The sequence below is a fragment of the Vitis riparia genome, chromosome 13 (assembly GCF_004353265.1).
Source record: "Vitis riparia cultivar Riparia Gloire de Montpellier isolate 1030 chromosome 13, EGFV_Vit.rip_1.0, whole genome shotgun sequence".
Lineage (NCBI taxonomy): Eukaryota > Viridiplantae > Streptophyta > Magnoliopsida > Vitales > Vitaceae > Vitis > Vitis riparia.
The window spans coordinates 3,928,184-3,941,702 of NC_048443.1; the positions used below are offsets into that span (position 1 = coordinate 3,928,184).

General features: G+C 25.7%; 1 protein-coding gene across 3 annotated transcripts in view; it reads right to left on the bottom strand.

Annotated features, from left to right (window-relative positions):
• LOC117928688 (putative disease resistance RPP13-like protein 1) overlaps positions 1-13,519 on the bottom strand; it is a 48,618-nt gene that overhangs the window by 9,860 nt on the left and 25,239 nt on the right. The window contains exons 5-6 of one of the 3 annotated variants that reach the window (XR_004653625.1): positions 12,964-13,022; positions 12,480-12,491 (exon numbers count right to left, since the gene is read on the bottom strand). The exons of 1 other annotated variant lie outside the window; for it this stretch is intronic. The gene's annotated coding sequence lies outside the window, so the exon portion shown is untranslated. Of the gene's footprint in view, positions 1-12,479; positions 12,492-12,511; positions 13,023-13,519 lie in introns of those variants that run through there. One more of the 3 variants, XR_004653624.1, reaches the window with a different exon arrangement.

Below are 13,519 nucleotides of genomic sequence, written 5' to 3' on the forward strand. Positions count from 1 at the left end.
CCACAAAGCGCGTGAATGACTTGACTGATTAAAAACAAAGACCCGAGCATCAATCAACGCCATTGGGTTGCATGATTGCACCCTTCAATCCTTATTTTCATATTTGGGTAACTTCAAGTGAAATAGTTGAATATTCACAATATTTTTTTATATTTTCATTGAAATAGTCATAAGGTCATGACTTAGAGATGCTGATAATACTGAAAAGGGAACAGACCGGAAAAATAATTTCAACAATTTTTTGGGTTGGAAGATGGAAAACAACTAAAGAAATTTGTAATTACCTTTAGAAAAGATTGTAAAATGCATAATTGCATTTAGAGTTTATTTATTTAAAAAATCGGATAATAATAATTATATGAAAAAAAAAATAGAGTTGTTCTAAATCAATTTTTGTCCGTAAACTTTTAGTATTAATTGGTTCACTATTTAAGTTTTAAGTTATTTTTAAAAATTACTATACTCGTTGATGAAGTTAAGACATTTAGTCTTGTTTAATTTGGAGTCCATTTGCATAATAGAAAAAAATATAAGAAAATAATAATTCTACATAGAAAATAAAAAATAGTCATTTGAAATCAATTTTTATTTATAAATTAATGGTATTAATTAGATAATTATTTGAGTTTTAAATTTTTTTTAAAAATTATTAAATTCATTAATGAATTCAACATATAAAATCTTGATTAATTTTGAGTTTATTTGTTTAGTGAAAAAAATTATAAAAATATGTTGTATGTGAAGAAGAAACTAACCAAGTTATTTAAAATAAATTTTGACCTATGAATTTATAATATTATTGTGTTTTTACTTTTTAATACTAATTAAATTGGTTTTTGAGTTTCAAATTAATTTTAAAAATTAATAAATTTTATAGTTTTTCCAAATTTATTTACTTGATGAAAAATTTAAGAAAAGTTAAAAGAAAGCTAGAAAACCACATGCAATTAAAGAAAAATAATATTTCAAGATTTTTTTGTATTAGGATTAGATTGTGGAGAGAGAAAAAATGGTTTTTTATGTTTTTTTATTTTTAAAAATAAAAATATAACAACTTCTGTACGTTCTTTAAAAATTGTTTGAAATTTTATTTTATTTCTAAAAATTAGAAATAAATAACAATGACCCCACAATATTATGAAATTTTAAAAACAAATTTTTGTTTTTAAAAACATAAAACCGTTTTTTAACCACAAGATTGCTTGGAAGTTTTGATCGCAGGTACTTTTCTTAGTTGATTATGGGACTATGGACTTTATTGTCATTTCCATACATCAATAGTTTTCATTGTAGGCATTGGACCATTCACTCGGTGTTGACTATTGGGTGGATAAGAAGTGGTGCAGAAAAATAGTTTGGTAGGCATTGTGGAGCCCACAAAATGCGTGAATGACTTGACTAATTAAAACTTGAAACTGAGCTTTGACCCAGTACATTTAAAAAAAAATTCTAAAAAACTAAACTTGTTTCCAAAATAATATCCAATTTAGCGCGTGTGTGCCACATAGGGTATCATGTCATAAAACTATAATTGATGATTATGGTTTTATTTTTCAAAAATAGTTAGAAACCGCAATTACTAACCACGGTTTTAACTTTAAGTTTAAAGCCGTAGTTGATGACTACGATTTTGACTTTTTTTAAAAATGGTCAAAACTGTAATCATCAACTACGACTTTAACTTTATATATATATTTATATATAATTTTTAAATAAAAATATTATATTATTTTGATTTTAAATATACTTATTTCATTATTTAAAAAATAATAATATATGAAATTAAATAATTGATATTTTTAATTTGATATAAAAATATATTTTTAATTTTATTAAAACAATAGGCATTATATTTAATATAAATATAATTAGTTAATTAAAATAAAATATAATAAATTATATTTATTTAAAATAAATAAATTATAAATGCCTATTTAGAAATAAATAAATAATATAAATTATTATATTAATTAATAATTTTTTATATATTATATGTAAGAGGTATATAATATCTCACACACACACACACATATATATATATATATATATATATATATATATATATATATATAAAAGTTTAATGTAAGTTTAAAATTTATCACATTTTTATTTAAATATATAAATAAATTTTATTAAAACAATTGACACTATATTTAATATAAATATAATTAGTTAATTAAAATTAAATATAAATAAAATATAATAAATTATATTTATTTAAAATAAATAAATTATAAATGCCTATTTAGAAAAAAATATATAAATTATTATATTAATTAATATTTTATATATATTATATGTAAATGGTATATAATATCACACACACACACATATATATATATATATATATATATATATAAAAGTTTAATGTAAGTTTAAAATTTATCACATTTTTATTTAAATATATAAATAAATTATTATCATAGATATGATATTATGAACTTAAATTAAAATATGATAAATTTTAAACTTAATTGAACTTATATACATGTGATATTATATACCATATAGTATACAAAAAATTATTAATTAATATAATAATTTATATTATTTGTTTTTTAATAGGCTTTCATAATTTATTATATTTTATTTATATTTAAATATAATTAACTAAATATATTTATATTAAATATAGTGCCTATTATTGTAATAAAATTAAAAAATATATTTTTATATCAAATTAAAAATTTTAATTATTTAATTTCATATATTATTATTTTTTAAATAATGAAATAAGTATATTTAAAATCAAAATAATATAATATTTTTATTTAAAAAATTAAAATTATATATAAATATATATAAAGTTAAAGTCGCAGTTGATGACTACGGCTTTGACCATTTTAAAAAAAAGTCAAAACCGTAGTCACCAACTATCACTTTAAACTTAAAGTTAAAATTGTGGTTGGTGACTACGGTTTCAAACCATTTTAGAAAAATAAAACCGTAGTCATCAACTACAGTTTTATGACATGACAGCTTATGTGACACAGACGCACTAGATTGGACATTATTTTGTAAATAAGTTTAGTTTTTGGAATTTTTTTTTTTAAATGTACCATCTTGGGTCAAAGCTCCTTGAAACTATAAGGAAAATCCTAAATTTTATAAATTAATTTTATTTTCATTCATTTAAAAATATTTTAAAATATATATATTTTTCATAAATCAATTCATTTTTTGAAATCACATCTTATTTATTTTATTCAACAACATTAAATAAAATTATCAAATAATAAGAAAATTTTAAAATTCAAAATTAAATTAAAACAAAAAAAATTAAAATATTCACTTTCACTTCACATAAAATAAAAAATATAGATATTAAGAAAGATATATAAATATATTGAGAGTCAATATTTTTTTAAAATTTTTAATTATATTTAATTTTTAATTATTTTAGTCTTAATTGTATTTAAAAAAATTTAAATATTTTATTTTATTGTTGTTGTTCGATGATCCAATGTTTGTTTTTAGAGAGAGAAAAAATTATAATCAAGTATCACAATTAAAAAAGAAAATCATAACTAAGGTGGTGATTGTATTTTTTGCTGAATAAAAAAAACTATAACTAAAAGTAATCTATTGACATCCTCTAACATAATTAAAGTGAATCTATTAAAATGTGTTCACTTATTAATTGATGTTAATTATTATAATAAGTAAAAAAAAGTCATTTTATAAAATAATTATTTAATTATATGTATATTTTAAAAGAAAAAAGTAAAATAACTATAAGGAAAATCCTAAATTAAAAAAAATTATTTTTTTTTTAAACCGTGAATCATAACTCACTTTTTACCGCATCAACTAGTGTGATTGGGTTGTTTAAACAATTTTTCTAAGTTGAAAGATGGGAAAACAAAAGTTGTAAAGAAATTTCTCTATTTGGATAATTCGTTTGCTCTTCTTTCTCTGGTTCTAAGTTGCAACGAAGGCAACTAATTAGGAAAATTACTGGAAGTTTCATGGCAGGTACCAGACAGCTCTTCTTGGTTATGGAGTACGCACTGCCATTGCCATAAACTGGTGCAGAAAAATGGTTGGTACATTGCATTCAAGTTTCAGACATTGTGGAGCCCACAAAGCGCGTGAATGACTTGGCTAATTTAAAAGCAAGGGCTGGCTCGTGTGTTCTTATTTTTATCGGGTATTTTACTACATAGCTTTATCCAAATTTAGTATTAATAATAATCATATTAAAATCATAAATTCAAATATTATCTGATTATTAACCCATTTAACTCATTTAATAATTAGATTTTTTTTATTAATAATTAAGTTAAATTGAATCTTATAAATATCCATGTAATTAATGTCTCAATCAAACATGTTTTTGAATCAATCCACCTATTTATTTAAAAACAAATTTAAAATGAGTTAGATAATTCAAATATATAATTAGGTGAATAACGGGATTATTAAATTAGTTAACATGGGTCAGATTCGTATTATACAAGTTGACCCAAAAATTACCTATTTATTAAAAGAATTATAAAGGTAATTTAACCCAAATTGGTTGCATCCTTCAATCTTTTTTTATATTTGGGTAACTTTATTTTTACTGATAAGTGAAATAGTTGCTATCAAGGAGTTTGATGAGAATATTCACGATATTTTTTATATTTTCATTCAAATAGTTGCTATCAATGATAAGGAAAAATCATTTAAACAATTTTTCTCGATTCAAATATGAGAAACCAACTAAAGAAATTTATAATTTGCCTTTTGAAAAATATTGTAAAATTTATTTTGAATTACCTTATTTTCTTAAAGATAAGGTTTGTTTCATCATATTTTCTAATACTTATTTTTAAAAACTATTTTAAAATTAAAAAACAAAAGACACAAATAATAGAGTCATAATGAACCGAATTTAATCTATAAAGTTCTTAGATGAATGAGTTTATTATTTGAGAGTACCAAATAGTACTTTTTGGGTACCCTACTAAAAAATACCACTTGATATGTTGCACTCTAATGTGATCACAAGTATTGGTTTTGTAGCTTAGCATTTTCCAACTTAAATTAATCAAAACATTACTTGTTACATGTTATAAAGATTTTGTTTTATATCAACTTGGTATTAAAAAAAACTTTTCTAAATGGATATATTAATGAACATGCGTAATGACTTTCCAAATCCTGTCTTTAAATTAAAAAAAAAAAAAAAAAGTCTATGGTTTAAAGCAAGTTGCAAAAGCTTTGTATGAAAAATTAAAAATATATTTGGTTCTCATAAATTTTAAAAGAAAATAAAAGGAAAAGAAGACAGAGAAGAAAAATAGAAAAAAAAATTAAAATTAATAAATTAATTTTATATATTATTTTAAATTTATTTAACTTATTTTAATTTTTCTATATAAAGGTTGAATAATTTAAAAATATATAAGTTGTAGCTCCACCATTGACATCTCTTTAAATGCTATTGCAATACCAATCTCTACGGTAAAGAGAATAATAAAAAATATAAGATTTATTTGAAAACTATTTTCAAAAACTGTTTTCTATAATTAAGAATAAGAAAATATGAAAACAGTTTGATAAAAAAAAGCCGGTTTTTCAAATCTTTGAATCCACATATTCTGCTTCTTTTTAAAAATACACATAGTACTCAAAAGAAAAGAAGAAAGGAGAGTGAATGAGAGTGAGAGAGGCGCATATGAAGCTCACTTTTGTTGATCCTGTTCAATAAAAGAAAAGCAAGCCTAAATAGTTTGCAAGTTATAACAGGCCCAATTCCAAATCAAATTAACCAATCTCAAATAAACTAAATGAAAGCCCTAAGCCCAAATCAAATAACCTATATAGAAGGTCCAAATCAAATAACCAAGCCCATACCAAAACAGATTCAAAACAATTATAAAGCCCAAGCCCAAAGTAATACACAATGCCCACAATCAAACTAAAACCCAAAACAATAGACCATTCCTAAATCACAAACAAGCACAAGCACAAGCACAAGCACAAACACAAAGTCCAATTTAACAAATCAATAGGCCAAAGTGAAATAATCCGACCAGGGGCTCAAATAAGAATTAAGCAAGGTCCAAACTACATATTAAAAGTGAAGCCCAAAAGCCAATGTTAAATATTACTTCCAAATTAAGAAACAAAAAATCCAAGACCCAAAGCCAAATCAAATATCAATCCAAACCAAAGCCCAAAACAACAAATTAAATGATCAAAACTAGGCCAAATCAGAGAACCCAAAGCCAAAAATAATCTCAGCCCGTAGCCCACATCACATAATTGAAGCCTCGATCAAATGAATTATTAGTGTACCCAAATAAAATTATAAATGCCCAAAATGCAACAAGCCCAAAATCAAATGAAACAACTAAAACCCAAGATCTAATCCTAATAGCCCAAGATCCAATTAAAAAAATCAAAGTCTTTAAAAGCATAACATGATTTAACAAAGTAAAATTTCATAATAGATTTATAATATGATTTTTGTTTCCACTATTTTCCATTATTTACATTAATATTTATTTGAACATTCAGGTATACATCACTTGCATTGCATATGATTTGAGTATATTTTAGGAATTGTACGAAAGATACAAGTTATAGGTTACTTGCAAGTTGATGAATTGTTTACAACCAATTCATAAAAACTTAGACAATCAACCTAAGGTTTTAGCACACTACTTAATTTGAGGGATGACATGTTTTAGTTATCAGAATGAGTTTATATAGTGAGTGTACTCATATGTATGGTTATACATTTGATAAAACTTACAGTGAGTCGTGACATTAATTATTGGATAGTCATGACTTCACCAAGCCACTATGTTATATGAGTTCTCAACCTTCAAAGAATATTGAATTAGTGTTGAAAGCTTCAATGACTTTGACCTATAAGTAAAACTCTAAAATAGTCATATATTCCTTATAAATCGAGTCACTATTAATTAAGGCAAATGACAATAAATATTTTTAATATAGACACCATGATATCTTATTGTTTTGAGACAATATGTTTTTTTAAGTAATTATAAGGACTTATGATTATGAAATCTGTAACCCGCAATAATTCTTTTAGGGAAATTTAACATATGTTCTTAATGAATTAGAGTATATTAGTTGATCATATAGTATGAAGATCTAAGACTCAAGGATGGTAAAAATAATCTTGAAAGGTTGATAGTTTATGTCTCATTAGATTATGGACACTATTTCAAAGGGAGCCCAACATGCAATGAATACTATGTTAAAGACTTGAGAAATTGATTAAATTGAACTTAATAGATTTTATTATATTGATGTAACATCATAAGGTATTTGATTACTTTTGCAAGGAAAGCTGTGTCATGCTAGTTTAAGTTACAAAAATATGTTGCTATATACACAATACAAGTTGAATATAATTGTTACTAAAGTAACGAAGGAGACATTATGGTTAAAGATAGGGGTGACAAAATTTGATATGATTCGTTAATACGACTTGAATCCAACATGCTTTTAGTAGGTTTGAATTTAAGTTTGGGTGAAATTCGTTCAACCTGTATAACTCGTTTAATAAATAAAATAGTTTTGATCAACTTGCATAATACAAATTTGACATGAAATGACCCATTTAATAATCTCGTTGATTAACCTAATTATAAATTTAAACTATTTAACTTGACTTATTATTGAGGAATTGATTTTCAAATATTGCCACCCCAACCGGGCTTAACCAAGTTGCAGTGAACAAAGAAACCCATCACAGTTGTTTTCTTCATAGATTGTGTGATAATTAAGCCACAAAAATAAACAAAAAGCACTTCAAAAAGACATGACCCAGATATGATTTCCTCATCAAAGAATGCAGTCATGCACCAACCTAGGATACCTAAAATGAACATGTTAACAGATCCAACATGGTTACAAGTGCATTATGGCTGCACAAGAGAAGAAAAAGCAAGCTGGGTTTCTTTCTTTAGCAACCAAACAGGAGGGTAAACACTTACCTAAGATCTTGGTGCTTTGTCTGCTTCCTCCTGAATCACCTTTCTCCTCCTCCTTTCTTATGTTTTCCTCACCATTTATTGTGGTTATTCTTCCTTTCTCGCTCTTTGCTTTTACTAGTTTAGTCTTTTCCAGTGTCCTTTGTGTCATTAAAAAGACTAACAGTTCAAATCATTGGTTTTTTTTTCTTCTTGATTTAATAAATAAGAAAAACATTGATAAACAGTGTTTGAATAAAAAAGAGAAAAGAATTCCTCAGAAAGTGAATATTAAAAATTTTGTTAAAATTTTAATTTTATGGATTAATTTCATCCAAAAATAATAAAATAAAAATTTAATAAAATTTAAACTTATAAAAATTAAATGTATTTAATCGAAACAAAAACCTTAAAGAAAATAAATAAAATTAACCCTAATTTTAATTAAATCACTATAATATAGGTCTACTCATGATGATTATTTTAATTATTTTTTAATTTATATATATTTTATTTTATATGTATATTTTTTATTAGTTATTATTTTTAATTTTTATTTCCATTATTTTTATTATTTTCATTTTTAAAATTTAAAAAGGAAAGAGAGAATAAGATATTATTATTAAAAAATGGAAAAATAAAAATAAATTTCATATAAAATTACAAAAAGTATTTAAATGAAAAGAAAGAAAAAAGAGTAATTTGGTCAACAAGTTTTCAAAGCAATAACAAATAAAAAACAAAAGACTTTCCTCCCTCTTTCTCATGCTTCTGTCCCCATATTCTCTCCCATGCCCTCTCTCCCCACATTTTCTTTTTTCCTAGTCTCCCAAAGCTTTTTATAAATTATATATATATAATAAAAAAAAATTTTAAAATGCCTTTAAAAATTGAAAAAAAAATATATTTTTTTAAAGAAACACTTCATATAGATATATTAATGTTTTTAATAAAAATTTGAAATTAATATGAACTTATTTTCTATTAAAGAAAAAAAACACTTAGCCCTAAAATACCATATATCGATGCAAATGATGCATTGATCAATTTATCCAACAAATTGTTGTATCTTGGGATAACTAATGTGGGATTATTTTGCTCACCAAGATCAAAATAAACCCTGTTTATAAATTCATATGTTAGGTTTTTTGATACAACAAAATATATATTTACCACATCAATCAAACAATGTTAGTTATCTCTTTAAATCATTTAAAAATACTCATGATTGATGAAGTAAATTGTGAATTTGTATGATTAAGATCATGGTCCAACATATTTAGAAATGATGCTAACTATTCTTGTACACAAATAATTGAAAATGTTATATGAATATAATTTAAGGAAAATATTTAACAAGTAGCATAATTAAACACATCTCTCGCAAATTCTTCAATATTCATGAGCTCCGTTTAGTTCTATAGAAGGATCAATAATTTAGAAAAAGTGACAACTAGTTGTACCATAAAAAAACTTGCACAAGAAGGGGGGAGAAGAATCAGTAATTTAGGAACATAAAACGTGCACAAGAAGGGGTATACCAATCATCACCTATAAAGCGATGAAAAGTAGAAATGCTTTTTATCATGCATGAATTTATCCATCATCATATATAAAAATGATCAAAGATCCTTTACCTTCATTTCATTTTGATGATGGACTAATATAATTCGAGGATTTTTCTTTTACCAAAAAGCGATGACATTAATTTACCTTATGTTTGTTTCTCAAGAATATATGTGGGAAATAATAGAAGAAATAAAAAAGTAAATGTAAACAAAAAAAAATATGATTAAAATTAATAAATTATATTAGAAAATTATAATTATAGTTAATAAATTATTTTTATTTATCATTTTAAATTTATTTTAGCACTTTGGGATAAAGATTAAATAATTTAAAAAGATTAATTTTTTTCCCTTTCTTTTGTATCTCTATTCAATGATCCAACTTTTGTCGCATACCTTAGTATTTGGATGCTAGATATGATACCAAATTAGTGCCATCCAATTTTCCTATAACTTATTTTTATTGAAAAAGGGAATTTTTTTTTTCATTCCTCGATTTAAATATCATTGCAATTAAATGTCACTTTTTGCCATAAATACAAAATTCATATCAAAATCTTATAAAAAATTATTTGTCACAAATATATGATGTGATTTAATATACTATTTTGCTATGAATATAAATTTCATCTCAAAAAAATCTTTTTTGCTATAAAAATAAAATTTGTTCAAAAAATCTTCTTTGTGGCTAAAATTATGGTAGCAAATGTAAAATTTGTTGTAGTGAATCAAGCAAATGTCCTTATTGATTTTGCCAAAACACAAACTCTTGGAATGATAAATCAATTTAATACTTTATATATATGCCTTTATAAACAATAAGGATACTTCAACTATTGTAAGGCTATCTTGGCTTCAGGAAAGTATTTAGCAAAGGAAAAAATGTTAAGAAAAATTATTTTCTCATGTTTAATTTTACTATGAAAAATACGAAAAATGTTAAATATAATTAAAATTACTAAGAAACTTTTATGTTTTTAAATTATTATTATTATTATTTTTTTTGTAGAAGAGTTAAACAAGTTAAATGAGTCTGAAATATGATATAAAATAATTTATTGACTTTATATCAATTTTTTTTTATTTTTTTTTTCCTCACATTTTCTCTCAAATTTTTTGGGGATCAAACATAGCGAAAAAACATTTTATTAAATAAAAAGTTGTTTCCCCACTAATTTTGAGCAAGAACAACAGAGTCCCTTCCTCTCATATAAATAATTCAATAGATCAAGGAAGTATTTGTAACATCAAGTGGTAAGTAAAAATAAACATATATGAATATATTTTCAACTGCATATAAGAGTAATGAACTCAATTATATATGCTTTGAAAGTTTGAAAACAGATCACTTCTATTGAGAATGCAACAACTTTTAAGATTTGGAATGACCTCACAAGAAGTTGAATCTCTAAGACACTGAACATCCTACCTATCATATACAAATAGCAATATCTCATCATTAAACATCTCCCGAGAGAGAATAGAGGATGCATGGTTTGTGGGAACAACATATGTATACATGGGAAACACTAAAAGAAACTTGCCATCGATGGAGGTTTCCAACAGCTGCAGATGTTGAAGAGATGTTAAGTGGCTGCCATTTTAGTTGACATATAAATCAGTTATTTCTTTCATGGGCCATGGCTAATGCTTGCCATCTATTCCTGGGAACTAAAAAACAAAAAACAAAACTGAATAGCTTGCTCTGATGGTCTAGTCATCCTGTTCATTGGAGTGTGTGTGATATTCTGCACCAAATTTGTAGCAACTATGAGAACCCCAATTATTGAATTGCACATCCAAGTATTCCATGAACAAGCTTCCATATATGAGGCACATTTACAACCTAAAAAAAATAAAGGAATCAGAAAGACAAAGGATTTCGTTGCACACAATAGAATTGAATACCCATTTCTAAAAATAATTATAGCAGAAGAATGCAAGTGTGGAAATAGGTGAAATCTAGTATATATCCATACCTTATGAACAGCTAAAAGGGACATCTGAGGAATTTTGAGTTCCTTGATGGCATGGAGCAAGATATAAAACCCTAGTAAAATGGGAAAATGTGGCAGAGAAAGTATTTGAGAAATCCAATGAGTTGGGCAGACGTCTGCAAGTGATGAAGTGCAATGCAATGTTCTTAAACCAATGCTAAAATTCAATCTTAAAGTGAAAAAACAATTGTCTTAGGATATGCACCTCCAACAAACTGTTTTTGTTAAGGACCTACTCAATATCTTACCCACATTAAAGACAGACGAAAACCTCAAACATATCTGTCAACTTCAAACAGCATTACTCCGCTTTTCCAAATTTAAAAGCATTTCTCCTAATTTTTCCCGTCAAGATTTTCAGACCATGTCAGGATGTGCTGCTAGAGAAACCCGATAAAATTTCCATTTATTATTGCCTCTCATTTCCTCAAGTTAGGGATTGAGAATTAAGTTATTAGAATCAACATACATTTCAGTTTGCATGTTTGTTCTCCTTTTGGAGTCTAGTGTTAGATCAGGGTACCATGTAATGGAAGTCAACAAAAAGCATTCATTTGATGATAGGCTCTTCTGCAGTGATAGAAAGCAGGATTGCTTACACATGGTTTTATGGGAACAGAAGATCTTAATTAAAGGTGTCAGAAATCTATCTGAATACTGCTATCCCAAGACTGAAGGCAGGGGATATACAGATCATTAGCAAAATATCAATCTAAGTTCCACCCGCAGATAATTTCCAAGAAATATCATAATGGTGGCAGTATGGATGTTCATATCATCCACTTGGATTCCAGCTAATTAATAATGAACTAATTAATAAAAAAGAAGAGAATCACTCTTCCCACATCTTTCCATGCAGAATGGTGTACCTGAGTCCCATGCAAGAGAGGAGAACTTGGAAGTGTATCATTTGCTTATCTCTTCCATATGATTCCACATCTTTATGATTCCACATCACCTTCCAACAGCTATCTCTATTGCAAATCTCCATCCTAGGAACAAGTAGTTATAATTGCATTATCATATTTCACAAAATCAAGAACCAAAAAATCCAAAACAAAATTGCATGGCAGAGTTAATTTCCTGTCTGGGATAGGTTTTAGATCCAATTACCTTTTCATTGCATTGAAATTCCAAAATTAGATTACTATTGAAATTGAGTTGTTGAAATGAAAGAAATGGTTTTGTTCAGAGAAGAGATAACAAAACTCATAATCATCTAAGACACTCTTTCAGCCTTATCATAATCATCTTGACCATCAATGTAGACACCAATGGAATAGGATGCATATGATAACCTCCATACCATACTTTAAATATAAAGCAGTCTACATAAGCAAAGAAATTTCTTCAATGTGTAAGCAAAAAGACCATCTGCTTTTATCTCGATGATTCTAATAGTTTAGTATGTGAATTTTTACTATAAGGCAAAACATGTTATTTTTCATAAAGTACAAGACATACCTATCGAAAGCAGGGCACTTTGCGGCGGTTAGTACATTTGTCAGAGCCCTTCATTCTATCTGAAAATTTTCAGAACACAAAATGTAACATCTCTTATGGATGGTTTCCCTACATGAGCTTTGCTAGAAAGATCTTTCCATTTTCTCTTTGTCACATCATACTAGCAGAAATTAAATATTATATCGAGTAACAAAATAATTCAAGTGCACAACCTTCCTCTGCTAATGATATTAGTTAAAGATGCTTTAGATGCTTATTTTAGTAAATTTTGATTGTGGAATCACAAATGCATGGATATGAAGCCACTATGGATGTTCATATCAGCCACTTAAATTCCAGCTACAGAACCTGATAATCAATTAGGGAATCACTCTGCATGCTTGATTAAGCTCTTCCCATACAAAAGGGCATACCAAAGTCCTATGCAAGAGAGAAGAATGGGAAAGTGTATTAACTTGATCAAAGTCTCCAACCTAGGAACAAGCATGCATAAATGTATCCACATGTTTCACAAAAAAAGAGAAACAAAAAATCAAAACTAAATTATATGGAAAGG